At 37.7% G+C, this 15,182-nt stretch overlaps 1 pseudogene; it reads right to left on the reverse strand.

Annotated features, from left to right (window-relative positions):
• Positions 1-194: 194 nt before the first annotated feature.
• LOC137760583 (protein lin-9 homolog pseudogene) lies at positions 195-1,220 on the reverse strand (annotated as a pseudogene).
• Positions 1,221-15,182: the final 13,962 nt, after the last annotated feature.

Consider the following 15,182-nt stretch of genomic DNA (forward strand, 5'->3'; position numbering starts at 1 on the left):
TTTCAAATGGAAAATAATCTTGTTTCAATTTTATTATACATTAACATATAAAAAGTCTCATTTTATGAGACATCTAAAAGAATCAAAGCCACTTCTACAGCTATATCTTAAACTCCAAATCTAAAAACAATTTATTTTATTTTGACTTTATAATATTCTATATTAAAACAGAGAAAATTCCAAATACACACTTTTTACAAGATTAACATCTTAGGCAGGGTTTTCCTTAAAAAACCAAAAACCAAAAAATGGAGAGGAGGAGTATAATGTAACCGTGGTGGAGTCATAAAAAATCGAGAAGTTTGCTGTTTTTGTCCAAAGGCAGCAATAGGCATCGTCTCATGAGGCTCATTACTAAGAACTTCATAGTCAGGGATAGTATGAGTTCCAAGCCCTGCCCTATCAAAAGTTACTCTATAAGTAGCATTAAGAGTATCCACAGCATCTATCTGTCCAGTGAACAGACCATCATGAACACCACGTAATCGTGCTGTAACTTTGGTTCCAATAACCAGGGGCAAAGGAATTTCGTCTGGGAGATCTTTGAACTGTGAAACATCCGCAACTTTCCTTTGTTGTAAGAGCCTTATTTTCTGCCGTTTCTGTTTTAATGCTGATCTCTCTTCCTCAAAAGATGCAGAAGAACATCTCCGTGGTTTCCCCATAAGCCGCCTGATTTTTCCCCATTCTACTCTTGTTAACTTTCTTGTTTTCAAATTAGGAAAAGATTCCTTTAGACACACACAGAAGTCATTGTCGCCTTCAAAAAGTGGTTTATCTATATTTGAGTAGAACCACTCATATGTGCACCACTTATGTGCTTTGGGAAGCTTGAGTAAGTTACGTAATCGAAAACCAATCTTCTGTGAGGCCTCCTTATCTGGTGTTGACATTGTTGCTGTAAATTTCTGTGGAACCATTGCCACCCTCTGATTTCTTTTAGGTGACCTTGTATTTATTTGTCTGTCATCTTCATCAGAAAAGAGCCGACTTCGTTTTGAATTTCTGAAAGGCATTTCCACAGCAGAGCCTGTATTCCTGCCTTTCCAAACAGGTGTTTTTTGTAAAGAGCTGTACTTTTCATTCCATGTGTTAAATAAGCTTCCGTTTTTTAAACTGACAAGGGCTTTCGCTGAAGAGCTCTCGTCAGGCAACTGGTCGAGCTCCGCCATCTTGAACGAGCCGCGCCGCTTTTTCAAAGGCTGCCCGCCGCGGTGCATTGTGGGGCGGAGACTGTCTTTGCGAGGGAGGTTCGAATGCGGAGCTCGCTGCCCGCGGTGCGGCGCAGCGCGGCGCTACTACCGCCGCTGCCGGCTGAGGCGGGCCCGGCTCCGCCCGCGCCTGCCCGGGGAGGGGTGTCGCCGCCGAGACCTACATTTCTTACCGTGAGTTTTAGCACTTTCTTTTTTCTATTTTCCTGTCATGTTTACAAAATAAGGGGAAATGAAATATAAAATCCAGTATTGTATAAGCTGCTACACAAAGACTGTGGTATTAGCTGGCACACAGCATCAGCTCAGAGCTCATAGTGCTTCTTTGTCAGCTGATGTTCAAAAGTCCAAGTTTTATAATATTAAAGGTCATTTAGGAGTATCAGATTATATGAAAGTCTAATGTCTTTTTGATTTACAGCCATCCTAGTGGGCATGACGTGGTATCATGTTTTTTTAAAAAAATAACTTTATTGAGATGTAATTCACCCTTTCAAGTGTACAGTTCATTGGTTTTAGATGTATTTGCAGAGTTATACAGTGATCACTACTCTCAAATTCCAGAATATTCTCATTACTCCAAAAAGAAACCCTGTACCTATTAACTAATTTACTTTGTTTGTGTGGATTTGCCTATTCCAGACATTTCATATGCATGGAATCATATAATATGTGGCCTTTGGTGGCTGACTCCTTTCACTTAACATAATGTTTGCAGATTTATCCACATTGTAGCATGTATCAGCACTTCATTCTTTTTTGTGACTGAATAATATTTCATTAGATGGGTATACTACATTTTGTTTATTTATCAGTTGATGGACATTTTGGTTGTTCCTACTTTTTGGCTATTACGAATAACACTTCTGTGAACACTTGTGTATATGATTTTATGTGGACATTTGTTTTCCTTTCTTCTGGGAATATGCCTAGGAATGGAATTGCTGGTCATATGGTAGCTCTATGTTTAGCTATTTAAGGAACTGCCAAATTGTTTTCCAAAGTGGCTGCACCATTTTGCAATTCCATTAAGAATGTATGAAGGTTCCAATTTTTCTACTTCCTCACCAACCCTTGTTACTGTCTTTAATTTTAACCATCCAATGTGTGTAAAATGGTACATTATTCTGGTTTTGATTTGCATTTTCTTAGTGACTAAGGATGTTTAGCATCTTTTCATATGTTTGTGGCCACTTGTATATCCTCTTTGGAGAAGTGTGTATTCAAGTTCTTTGCTCGTTTTAAAATTGCTTATTTGTCTTTATATGTATTGAGTTATAAGAGTTCTTTGCACATTCTGGATACAAGTCCTTTATCAGATATACATGATTTAAGAACATTTTCTCCCATTCTGTGGATTTTTTTACTTTCTTGATGGTATCCTTTGAAACACCAATAAAGTCCAATTTATCTGTTTTCTATTTTTTATTTGGTTGCTTGTGCTTTTGGCGTCATATTTAAGAAACCATTGCTTAATCCACAATCACACAGATTTACGTACTTCTTTCTAAGAGTTTTATAGTTTTAGCTCTTACATTTAGGTTTTTAAATCCATTTTGAATTGATTTTTGTATATGGTGTGAGATAGGTGTCCAAATTCCTTCTTTTGCCTGTGGACGACCAGTTGTCCCAGCACTATTTCTTGAAAAGACTATTCTTTCCCCATTGAATGGTCTTGGCATTCTTATTGAAAATTAATTGACCATAAATGTAAGAGTTTATTTCTGGACTCTCAATTCTATTCCATTTATCTATATGTCTATCCTCATGCCATATGTATATGATGTATAGTTGATTTACAGTGTTGTGTTAGTTTCTGCTGTACAGCAAAGTGATTCAGTTATACATCTCTATACATTCTTTTTCATATGCTTTTCCATTATGGTTTATCACAGGATATTGAATATAGTTCTCTGTGCTGTCCTTGTTGTTTATCCAGTACCACGCTATCTTGATTACTATAGCTTTGTAGTAAATTTTGAAATTGAGAAGTGTGAGTCCTCTAACTTTGTTTTTTTTTCAAGATAATTTTGGCAATTCTGAATACCTTGTATTTTCATATCAACTTCAGCTTGTCAATTTCTGCAAAATTTTTCTTTTTTTTTTTTTCAGTCTTTATTTTGAAAACATAAAGTGTTATCGAATTTCCACATAGTATGAAGTCGGCCCCAAACACCAAAGATACTTGTTTGAAAAGGAATAAAACATGCAAAGGATAGGTCGTATAGGTATGGTCATATTGTAAAAGAACATATCAAATTACACTAGATTACAGCCAGAACAAGTGTTTCAAAACTAAGACTTTACATATTCACTTAATACTACTAGTTTGGAAAAAATTATGAATCCTTATATTTAGGGAAAAACAGATACTTAATTTCTCTGTCAAGCTCCAGTGTTCCACTGTGGAGATGGCATAAATGAACTGGTTAAACTATAGAGTCAGACTGGCTCTGCTCAAATTGTGACTTTAGCACTTACTGGCTATGTACATGGCCTTGAGCAAGTAACTTAATCTCATCTATAAAATATAGATAATAGTAACTATCACATTGGGCTGTTGTGAGGATTAAGTGAGGAAACATGCAAAAACACTTAGAAAAATGCCTGGCACATAGTGAGTACTCAATAAGTGTTAGTCTTTAAAACTGTTGTCAAGATTTCATTCATCTCTGTCTTAATATTTGAAAAGGCTTTAAGAGTAAGTTTTTTGTTTTTGGAACTGGCATTGAAGAACAAGAGTTAGAAAAGAAAAGAAAAAAAATCAAAACCCCTAAAACTTCTTAATTCCACTCCAATATTGAGTGTCTGTCGGGCTCTATAGAATACCTTGAGGTAAAAAAGTGACACTTCTGTCAGGAAGCTTAGAAATTTACTTAAGGGTGGGGAAAATACACCAAAAGATGGTCACGCTTTGTAGGGGAAGAGAAGACTTATAATAGAAATTCTATAAAATAAAATTGTATTTGGTTTCAAAAGAGAGCTCATATCTGGTTATGGAGATTAGGAATGTCTTCATGGAGGAGGTGTCATTTGAGGTGAACCTTAAAAGTCTGGTATATAGGCAGTGGTGAAGTAAGTAGTGGGGCTAATAAGGAAACAGCACAAAGACTCAGAGACAGGGTCCGTGGACATGTTTTCTAAATGAAAATGGGGTTGGGGTGGAGGGTTATCCCCATAGGGCATGTTTGAGGTGCATGTGGCTGCTTTTGGTGGTTCTACTGACCAGGGAGCACTGGTGGCATTTAGTAAGGGAATGATGATAATAAACATCCTGCAATGATGTGGATAGAAGAATATGTATTAAGAATGAAACATATGTCAAAGCTATATTACTGAGGATCTTGAGGGTCAGGCTGAAATGTACACTTAAGTAGGTAGATGCCTGGGAGGAGGGCCACAGGAGCAAGGATGTATGAAGGAAGAAACAAAGGGCGTAGAAGTCAGAAGAACTGGGGTTTAGTTCTAACACTTTAAAACATGAAGATTTAAAATTGGAAGATGATTTCTCAAACCCTATCCTTAGAGTCTGTTTTACTTTGATATAATTCTGTAGAGTCTATGGATGAACTTAGTGAATTTAGGTGGGGCTGAGGAACAGTAAGTCATTTAATGTAGAGGTTTTTTTTATTTTTTAATTTTTATTTATTTATGTATTTATTTTCGGCTGTGTTGGGTCTTCGTTTCTGTGCGAGGGCTTTCTCTAGTTGCGGCAAGTGAGGGCCACTCTTCATCGCGGTGCGCGGGCCTCTTCACTATCGCGGCCTCTCTTGTTGCGGAGCACAGGCTCCAGACGCGCAGGCTCAGTAATTGTGGTGCACGGGCCTAGTTGCTCCGCGGCATGTGGGATCCTCCCAGACCAGGGCTCGAACCCGTGTCCCCTGCATTGGCAGGCAGATTCTCAACCACTGCGCCACCAGGGAAGCCCAGTGTAGAGCTTCTTAACCTGATGAATCCATGAGTAGAATTCAAGGGTCTATGAACTTGGATGTGAAAAAAATTACATCTTTATTTTCACTAACATCTAACTAAAACATAGCATTTCCTTCCACTAAGAATGTAGGCAAAAAAGTATAGTCATATTAGCAGTACCTAGGACTTTGCAACTCATTGAAATCATAAATTCATGGTTAATGCGGTTATCTTGAAATATTTACACTGCCTTGAAATTACGGTAGGACTTGCTGCTAGGACTTATTAATGCGTTGATAAAGAAGCCAATATATTACTATATATCAAATTTCAAAATATTTTCATAACTATTCCCTTTGTAACCATGTGCGTTTCATTTACATTTTAAAATATTTTACTGAGAATGGGTCCATAGACTTTACCAGGCTCGCAAAGGCTTTAAAGTGAGGAAGTGGGAGAAACGGAATGACAGAAGGTCGTGAGGATGATAGGCAAGGCAGAAGAAGTTCAGGCTGAAATCAGGAGTTGGAGCATTTTTAGTGTTGAAGTAGATGGATGCACATCAGGAGGAGAGGGTGTGAGATGATGATAGAGCAGCACCTGGAAGCGGGAATGCAGAGTCACCCTCACCAGCCCCCCCCAATGGGAGGGATTCAAATAGAAGGAGGAGTCCCTGCTGGTTGAGTTTAGATGGGAATTAGTATCGTCAGGGAAAGAAAAGTTTGAGTCAGTGTGAAGAGAAAGGATTAATGATTGCAATGATGATAACAATTGCAACAGCTGCCATTTATTGGGTACTTACCAAGTATTTTATAAAAAACATTGTTTCATTTAATCTACACAAAAATCCTGGGGTATTAGTTATTTTTATCATCTTTTACAGATGAAGAAACTGACATTTCAGATACAGTAACTTGCCAGATTAGCACAGTTGATAATTTGCAGATCTGGGATTTAAACCTCTCTTATTCCAAAGGCTGTTCTAACTTTCCCTGGAGGGTAGTGAGTTAGAGGCTCCAAAGGACCGAGAAGCAGGCGCTAGTGAAAATGGCACATAGAGTGGAGGAAGGCTGGGCTGGATGGGGATGAAAATGGGGCCAACTGTCGAAGGGTAGCCTTTTACCTAATGTAGCCAGAATTTTGGAAAACTGGGAATAAAGACACAGGCAGTTTGAAGAGGTTGAAGAAGAGATGAGAGACACTTGACAGATTTGCTTATGTTTTACTGGCGTTGAGAATCAGATTCCCGTTGTTTGAGAAACTGCTAAATAGATGGGAAGTTTTCGTAAGATGCTCCTTTTCTCTCTTCCCTTCAAGTAGTACATCTTACTTACCCTGAGGTGAAGAGTCTGATCTTAGTAGCCTTATGAGGCGACAGTTCGAGCCCTCTCTTCTTTGCCTGGCCTTCAGACCCCAATTTTCCAGAGACCACAAATGAGAAAGACCTTTTGTTACTGTACAATAGGGGGAAAACTCCCAGTGGTAGAAAACAGGCTGAGGACTTTGCAAAATATAGCAAGTTCATGTCTGCTAATATGTTAAGTTATTTGGCCTCCCTAGTTTAAGTAGTGATTTGTTGTTTTCATGCTAATACAAATTCTTGTATTAATAGGAGCATGGCCTGGGTTTCTTCATCCGCCTGGGAAAAAATTACTTGTTTGATGGTAAACAAAGAACAGAAGAATTGATTCACTGTCCTCATTTTAAAAAAAGATGGTATGAAGCAATAGTGGAATAATTTTAATTGTAACCCTCTAACACTTGCCATCAGTAAGATCATTTGTGTTCTGTTTTTAGGAAATGGAGTATTAAAGAGTACATAGTGCATTAGAAATGCAAAACATGACCGCATGTTCTCAGGATTTTGTCAGTGTTACATGAAAGAGCACTTGTATTGGGATACTCAGCTCTGAGGGTATTCTCTGTTCAGTGTGTATTTACAGAGATGTATGAATATTTGATTAATGAGTCATGGTCTCTGGAGAAATTTAATAACTGTATTGCTGTACAAAGCCAGGCCCTTAACTGTTAACACAGCTGCCAATAGTGTCATTGACACTGCAACTCTTTCTGAATCTAATATATTCTGTGGAGTAAATTCCTTGGTCAAAAAAAGATCTGTGAGAGACATTATTCAGTTATCTGTTTTGAACTTTACTCAATTTAGAGGCTCTGATTTGTAAAGATTTTTCCAGTGAAAACAAGCAGTGATATGGAAACTTAAAAATGACCTATTTTAAATGATTACTTTTCCCAGAAATTAGTTGAAAAATCATTGATAAATAAAAAGTGGTTGATAATTCTCTTCAAGATTATCTGTTAGGGATTCAGCAATAATGTTGTCTTGCGTATCATATTAAGAAATATCCATAAGAAGTAGAAACATGAGGTATACCTGTGATTTAGATATAGATCTCACATCTATTTGAATGCCATAATCTAAATTCATTATTAAACATAATTTAATGCTTCTTCAGGAATTATGGAAGGCTAATTTATCCCTTCATCTATTTTTTTTGTTTGTTTTTAATATCCATGGAGAAATCAATTGTAACTTTCAAAGGTAGGTATTTTAGTATTGTTACCTCATTTAACTGCTTGGGTAACAGGGAGAAATGTCAAAAAAAGATAAATTTCGTGCAGAAGCTTTTGCTGGAAGCTGTAACTGCATGGTAGAATTATCCGTGCTATGCAGAATTTCCTGCAACACTTCTCCTTAGGGCCACAATGCATTACAGCAGACGTATAATGAAGCTGCTATAAAATCTCTGGTAATTAAGGGGGATTTGACAGTAATTGCAACAGTGAATCAACTTAATTATTACCTGCTTCAAAGAGAGCTAACCTGATGTTATAATCTAACCTTTTCTACTTTTAAAATGGGAGATTAAACAAGTATATGTAGCATTTAAGAATTAAATCTGTTGAGATAGAATTGCATTAATATACTTCTAATATACATTTTATGCACACGTACACATCAGCTTCTCAAGAAGAACTAGCATTAGGCTCCCTGTGATCCTCTGAAGTTATCTGGTATACTCTGGAAGTTGAAGCAAACCCACAATCTCTGAATGGAGTCCGCTTCTCCTCAAGCCCAGACAGACCTTGATTATGGTTTGCCTGACTTCCGCAACATAAAAAGGATGCTTTCTTAATATTAACAACGTAAAGAAAAGAAACACCATTATTATTATTGTTGTTTGCATTTAGATAGACTAGCTCTTAGGATCTTAAAATCTCAAGAGCTACAAGCAAGCTGATATGAAAGTGAAGATTTAGAATCAAATGAAAGCTCTTCTATAGCTTGGTATATTCAACCCTGAGTGCAAAGAACAAGAAACCCAAGTTTCAGCCCGAGTTCTGTCTGTGGTAATGCTTCTTATGAACTATATGCTCCTATTTCCTGTAGCCCGCTGTCTTCCTTCTCGCAGGAGTGGGAATGGAGAAAGATGAAAGTAGTCACTGTGATTTGGATGAGTTCATGTCATATACCATGTGCTATCAAGGGCTTAGAACAATTAATACCAGGTTCGATATTTATGATTTGACACGCCCCACTCCCCCACTCTGACAGATACCCCTCTTTTTTCTGCTCTTAAGTCTTATATCTTCATTGGCTTTAGCTTTACCTATAGCCATATTAATTCTCTGTAATTATAGGAAGATTGGACTTCAGTAGTTTTGTTTTGGAGTGTGAATCTTTTTGTATTTTGTGGCTGCCATATGTAGAGACCCAGTAAACTGACTCATTTCATAAGAGATGATCGATTAGGCATAGATTTGGTACAGTTTGGGATGGAATAATCTTATCCTCAATTACTGTTTGCCACACTAGAAGTAGGTTCATATGAAAATGAACCAGAATTGATTCTCCATCTGGGGCAGCAGGACCCCTGGGCAGGCTTTGATCATCGATCTTTGTAAGATTTCTTCTGGTGTGTTGCAAATTCAGCCTGAAGGAAGGATTCCTTGAAGGAAGATTGAGAACATGTGTTACATACCTTGTTTTCTAATGTTGCTTCATACCACTAAGCAGATTGTTTCTCAATACAGGAAGCAAATAAGTATGGTCAATAATGAATAACGATTGGAAAATTAAGCAATGTGAGTTATAATTTCAATTTGGTCACTGATTGACTTGGGGAAAATTGTCTAGAACCTCTTTTCGTTTTATTCCTCTACTAGACTGAATTTCAGCTACTCCACAGGACTCCCCTAAAACCCAATCCGCTTGTTTGTTAGAAAACTTTTACCAAAGCAGAAACTCACCTAAGGCGTGGCCTTTGTAGAGGTAGTTAGTACAACTTCCAGAGGTACCTATTTTGTGATCAGGGATCCTCCTATTCCACATGAGCCATGGTTGTCTTCAGTTCATGCTCATAACTTTTAATTTACCAGGGATCAGTGATCTATGCAGGGTTTATCCCTCTGATTTTTATCTTTTAGATGGTTCATTCCTTGTTTTAATGAGCAGAGGAGGTTACAGGGCATGAAACTCAAACGAAATGATTTCTACTTGATAAACAATGTAACAAGGCCATGGAAAGAAGTTGGAACTGTTGGCCAGAGAAATAATCCTTTACTTATACAGCTTATCTATGTACTTGAGATAGAAAGGTGAAGGAAACAGGCAAGGTTTCTGCTCTCATGGAATTCACATTTAGTTGTAACTTCTATTTACTAAGTGCTTACTATTCTAGGCACTTTATATGCATTATCTCATTTTTATGCCATAGACAGAAATCTGTGCTTTATACGGAAGAAACTTGAGACTCAGAGAGATTAATCAAATTGCCCAAGGCTACCCAGCTGGTAAATGATTCATTCAGGATTCCACCCCAGATCTATTTGACTCCATAAATGGTTGAAACTGCTAAATTTTGGGATTGTATGTAGAATTAATGAACCATGTTGTTCTTTTCCTAGATATTATAAGTTAAAACTAACTTTACCATATCCACCATGCCAAATATTTACTATAGTAATGCAATGAGATAGAGAGCCCTAAGTTTTTATTTTTGCTTGTTTTTTTAATTAGATGTATATGACACATTAATATCCTGTTTCTGACAAAACCCAGAAGTTAGCAAGGTTTCATGAAGACCCCTTGAAATGCAACGGAATTTTCAGTGTCAGCATTTTCAGTGTCAGATATGACATAAGAATCAGTAAGTTTTGAAGCTGTTACCTTCCATGCAAAAGCTATTACCCTCTCTCAGTTCCTCTCAGATCTTTTCCACAAACAAAACACGTACTGACTTCTTATGAACTTTATGAAGTATGGGTATCCATTTAGAGAACTGCATTGTAAGACAAATTGTCATGCTTCTTTGTTCTTATAGAATGATGGAGTAAAAAAAAAAAAAATAGGATTATGCTTTCTGAGAGAAAGTTAATTATACAATCACCTCAATTATTCAGGGGTAGAATATTAGATTAGGGATATATTCACTCCTGCCTTGGGCGACAGAGAAGGACCTTTTAGTTGACACTAACATGATTACAATAAGGGATTACAAGTGAGCTGGCGTCACCTGAAAAATGACATATATCTTTGAAAGGTGGCCAAGTTTTGGGGACCTTAAAGATTATCTAGTCCATTGTCTTCTTTTTACAGATGAGGAAACCAAGGCCACCAAAGATAAAATTACTTGCCCAAGTTACACAGCTATGTAGGACAGAGCTCTAATTAGAATTCAGTTTGTTCTTTTAGCAGAGAGAAAATTCATTTTAAAGAGTTAATATTTGGTAGCTTTAATATAGATAGCAGAACATCTACTGATGTCTTTTTAAAAGTCTACTCTCATTTAAGTAAATTGGGTCGTTCAGTTGACTTTCAAGACTAGAGTCCTGAAAAGGGATAGAGTTCTTGTTACAGGAGTTGCCTTTCCTTTGGTGTCCAATTTGAGCATTGTTGTAGACTTGGGATAGTGAGTGAAACCATCAAGAGAGAAAATAGAAAACTAAGAGCAGAGGGAATCAGTCTGCGGTTTTTTTAAAAAAATTATATTTATGTATTTATTTTTGGCTGCATTGGGTCTTTGTTGCTGTGCATGGGCTTTCTCTAGTTGCGGCGAGCAGGGGCTACTCTTTGTTGCGGTGCGTGGGCTTCTCATTGCGGTGGCTCCTCTTGTTGTGGAGCACGGGCTCTAGGCGCGCGGGCTTCAGTAGTTGTGGCACGCAGGCTCAGTAGTTGTGGCGCACAGGCTTAGTTACTCTGCAGCATGTGGGATCTTCCCAGACCAGGGATCGAACCTGTGTCCCCTGTACTGGCAGGCAGATTCTTAACCACTGTGCCACCAGGGAAGTCCCAGTCTGAGTTCCTTTTCAAAAAAAAAATTCTACCCCTCCCTCCCAATTCATATCTTGGCTTTTTGTGTTATTGTTATTGAGTCACTTCTGCAAGAGGAATAGGAAAACAGGTGATGACTGCCGGTTGGCAAAACTTCAAAAGGAAGGTCAGATGTGAGAAGAAAACGAATGGAGATTTCCAGTATAAAATCTGTTTCACTTATCTATTGCCATGTAACATATCACCTGAAAATGTCACGGCTTAACCTAAGAAGGATTTGTTTTTCCTCGTGGTTCTGTGGGTAGATTGAGTTCAGCTGTAAGGTTCTTCTGCTCCTCGTGATGAAGCTGTAGTCAGTCATGTCTTGTGCTGGAACAGCCAAGATGGTGTCATCTTCCAAGACCAGTCTCCAAGTAACCTCTCATCATTTGCTAGTCTAACCTGAACTTTTTAGTGCATGGCAACTCCTAAGAGAGCACAAATGCAGTAGCTTCCAGGCCTTCAAAAGGCTCGTGCCGGGATATTGCACAGTGTCACTTCTGCTAAATTCTATTGAGCAAAAGCAACTCAAAAGGCCAGCCCAGATTCACAGGTAGAGGAAATACACTCCATTTACTGATGAGAGAAATGGCAAAGAATTTTGTGGTCATCTTTAAGCCATGATCATCTCAATTTTTTAGAATCTCAATTTTTGTTTCTCAACCAATCTTACATCTTAACTTTCTTACCTTTTTAATGTCCATATCAAACATACAACAAATGCCAGTATTTCCTTAGCCCAGGCAATAACCTATATCTTTCCTCAATTTCCCCTAAAGACAAAGAAATTCACAGACATACACAACTCAGGAAAATGCTAGGATTATGACGTTGTGAAATTCTAGATTTCAGAGATTACAAAAATATCCCTGATTATCTGCATGAGATCTGAGGTGAATTTTCCAGCCCCTTTTATTCTCCAGGGGTATAAAAAGAAGACTTCAAGTCCCAGGAAATTTAACTTTTGGAATAAAAAGAAATATGAACGTGTGAGAGTGAGTCAGAGGGAGAATTTTGACTGGGAATTTAGATGTGTAATTTGGTTCAGCAAGAAGACCAAATCCATTTTCCCTCTGGCTGCTGCATTCTAATTTCTCTAATAGAGTCTGAATTTAGAGAATCGTCTTCTCTGACCAGGTACTCCTCTGCCAGAACAACAGAAAGTGCCAAACTGACGTGGCAGTGATGGCCAACTTGACTTGGAGACATTGGAAAAATAGGAATGAGGGATCAGCTTTGATCTCCCTAAACTTTATTTTTAAAAATACTTACAAAGGCGCTACACACAAGCACTCAGGTCTGCTTTTCTGCTGAAAAGGCAGTGATTACACTGCCAGCAGGGCCCTCTTACTGAAGCATGTAGACAATGGTGGGAATGGGTGTTATGGAGTGGATTACACTGTAAAGACAGCCATGTGATTTTAAATCCCCTTTTCCCTGAAGGCACCAGCAGAATCACCAAGAGGTAGCCTCTTCCCCCTCAAATGAGATACAGCAGTTTATCATGTCAGACTACGCCACGGAGGGTTAAGGCTATCGGGCTTCTGGCTGTCAGGAACAGGATTTCATATTGGGACCCCTCAGGCCATATGGAGGAAGCCTAAAAAGTTCATTCTCCTTTTCCCATTGTCTAGCATCTTGCCTCCTTTTCCCATCCCAGTGTCCTCTTGACCAACCTTAGAGTCCAAATCCAAATCATGTCTGTGAAATAAGCATTGTAAGATTTTCCTCTTATTAAGAGAGGGTTCCCAACTGTATCTGAATAAATTTAGTAAAAAGAAGTAATGGGTTTTTATCTTAATTTATGAATTTTCATAAGCTTCCACAAACTTAGAAAACTATCTTTTAACATTTGGAACAATTCTGTGAAAAGAATCTGAAATTATTTCTGCCTAATAGAGAGTAATCTATGGAGGCAGGATCATGAGACCAAAATATACATATGGAATTCTTCTGCAGAGCTACTATATTAAGATTCTGTTCACAGCTCCTATTAGAGTTCATCACCACCTATTTCAGATTTTGCTCATAGTAATTGTTTCATTGTAAAAATCTTCTGTGTCTGTTTTCTGAATTGCTGTGTTGTCTATAAATATTTAGTGATAATTCATGATTGGGTTGTATTTACCCCTGTAGTTATGTATTACAAATGAAACGGCAGCATCTGCTGAAATTAAAAGTGGCCACATTTTCACTGGAGCTTAATTAAATGCCAAAATTTATCTACATTAACAACAAAGTACTGAAATTTATTGATCAATTCACATGATATAAGTTGACAAATGGCTTAAGCAATTTCCATAATTTTCTACACGTGTTAAAATTTGTAATGAAAAAGAACACTATATTAACATTAAATGAGAAATGAAAGGGAGGTTTTGTACTGGGACCAGTGCCCTGGAGCAGTGTACTTTGTTTTCCAGGCCCTGTCCAGGCTTGCTGTTTGAGCTGTGTACAGATGGGTCTCTGACAGTCCTACAGCTGTTCTCCTAATTGTCCATTAAGTGTTCTATTGATTCTCTGATTCAAAGTACATGTCTTTCAGCTCAAGCTATCCTGTGAAGTGGCAGACACATTCCTTGTAGAATGACAGAGCTCCTTGAAACCTAAAAATGTGGTCTGCCAGTTTCAATTGAGGATCCTGCTTTCAAAGGAAAAGGCTTGGTTAAAGGCACTTTGTAATAGCTGGTTAGGTTTTATTTTCTAAACTTTTAGCATCAATCAATTAAAGCAGCAGCAGCATGAAGAGTTTTAATTCCTGGTTAAGCATGTACAGATTGCACCTGGCTGATTCAAGGTAGGGCGAGGGGATCAGTATTGGTAATAGAAGATCAGCCTTCTTTAGCTGTATGCAGATTTTTATCCCCCTGTGCACCTGACACGCGCAGTCATTTTCATTTGACTTGCAAGTTCACTTTTAGCATTTTTTTAAGAAATCATCTTTCTTTAATCTGGAAAGTGAAAGATAAGATGCATATCTGTTCTGAGGACCATAAATCTTCAGAGAAACAAATAACCATAGATAAAACTGTAAAAGTTATTTAGTTCTCCACTGGAAGAGGTTTATTAATGTAAAATTTCCGGTCCACCGTGTCATGATTTGGTTAGCACTCTGTATCTCATTTGCGCAATGGTACCTCAAGCAAAGAGCTGATCGCTTCAGAGTTTGAACTTTATCAGTTGTGTAGTTCAGTTGTAATCTAAGTGCAAGGAATAAAACAAAAGGCGCTCTCCAAAAAAAGTCCAAAACTATGGTCTAGGTCACCTCCAATACTATCTGCTTTCTTCTCTTAATGAGATGATACATCCTAATGTTTTTACCACTTCAGTTTAGCTGTTAATTGCTTTGTCATATATTATTTCAATAGAAAGCAGTCTTATTATCTAGTAATCTTTCAGCTATAAATGAACTGAACAAATAATGTTTGTGGCCTCCGGTGTATCAGTTTAATTAGGAGCTACCCCAATGGCCCTAATCACCGTTGAGGTTCTCTAGTGTGATTTTAGCTATTAAGTTTTGAGATTCAGCTAGATTTTCAAAGGGAAAAAAGACTGTCAAACACACATTTAAACGTGTTTAATGTGTTAAATGCACATATTTAAATGTGTAAAAATGAAAAATATAGATTATCTTAAGGAAAATCACTTTAAGGGAGTGATTAATTAAAAACTGCTCTGTTTCTCACCATTAGCTGCTTGTTCTTTTTTTATGTCTCCCTTGTATC

Source organism: Eschrichtius robustus, chromosome 3 (genome assembly GCF_028021215.1).
Source record: "Eschrichtius robustus isolate mEscRob2 chromosome 3, mEscRob2.pri, whole genome shotgun sequence".
Classification (NCBI taxonomy): domain Eukaryota; kingdom Metazoa; phylum Chordata; class Mammalia; order Artiodactyla; family Eschrichtiidae; genus Eschrichtius; species Eschrichtius robustus.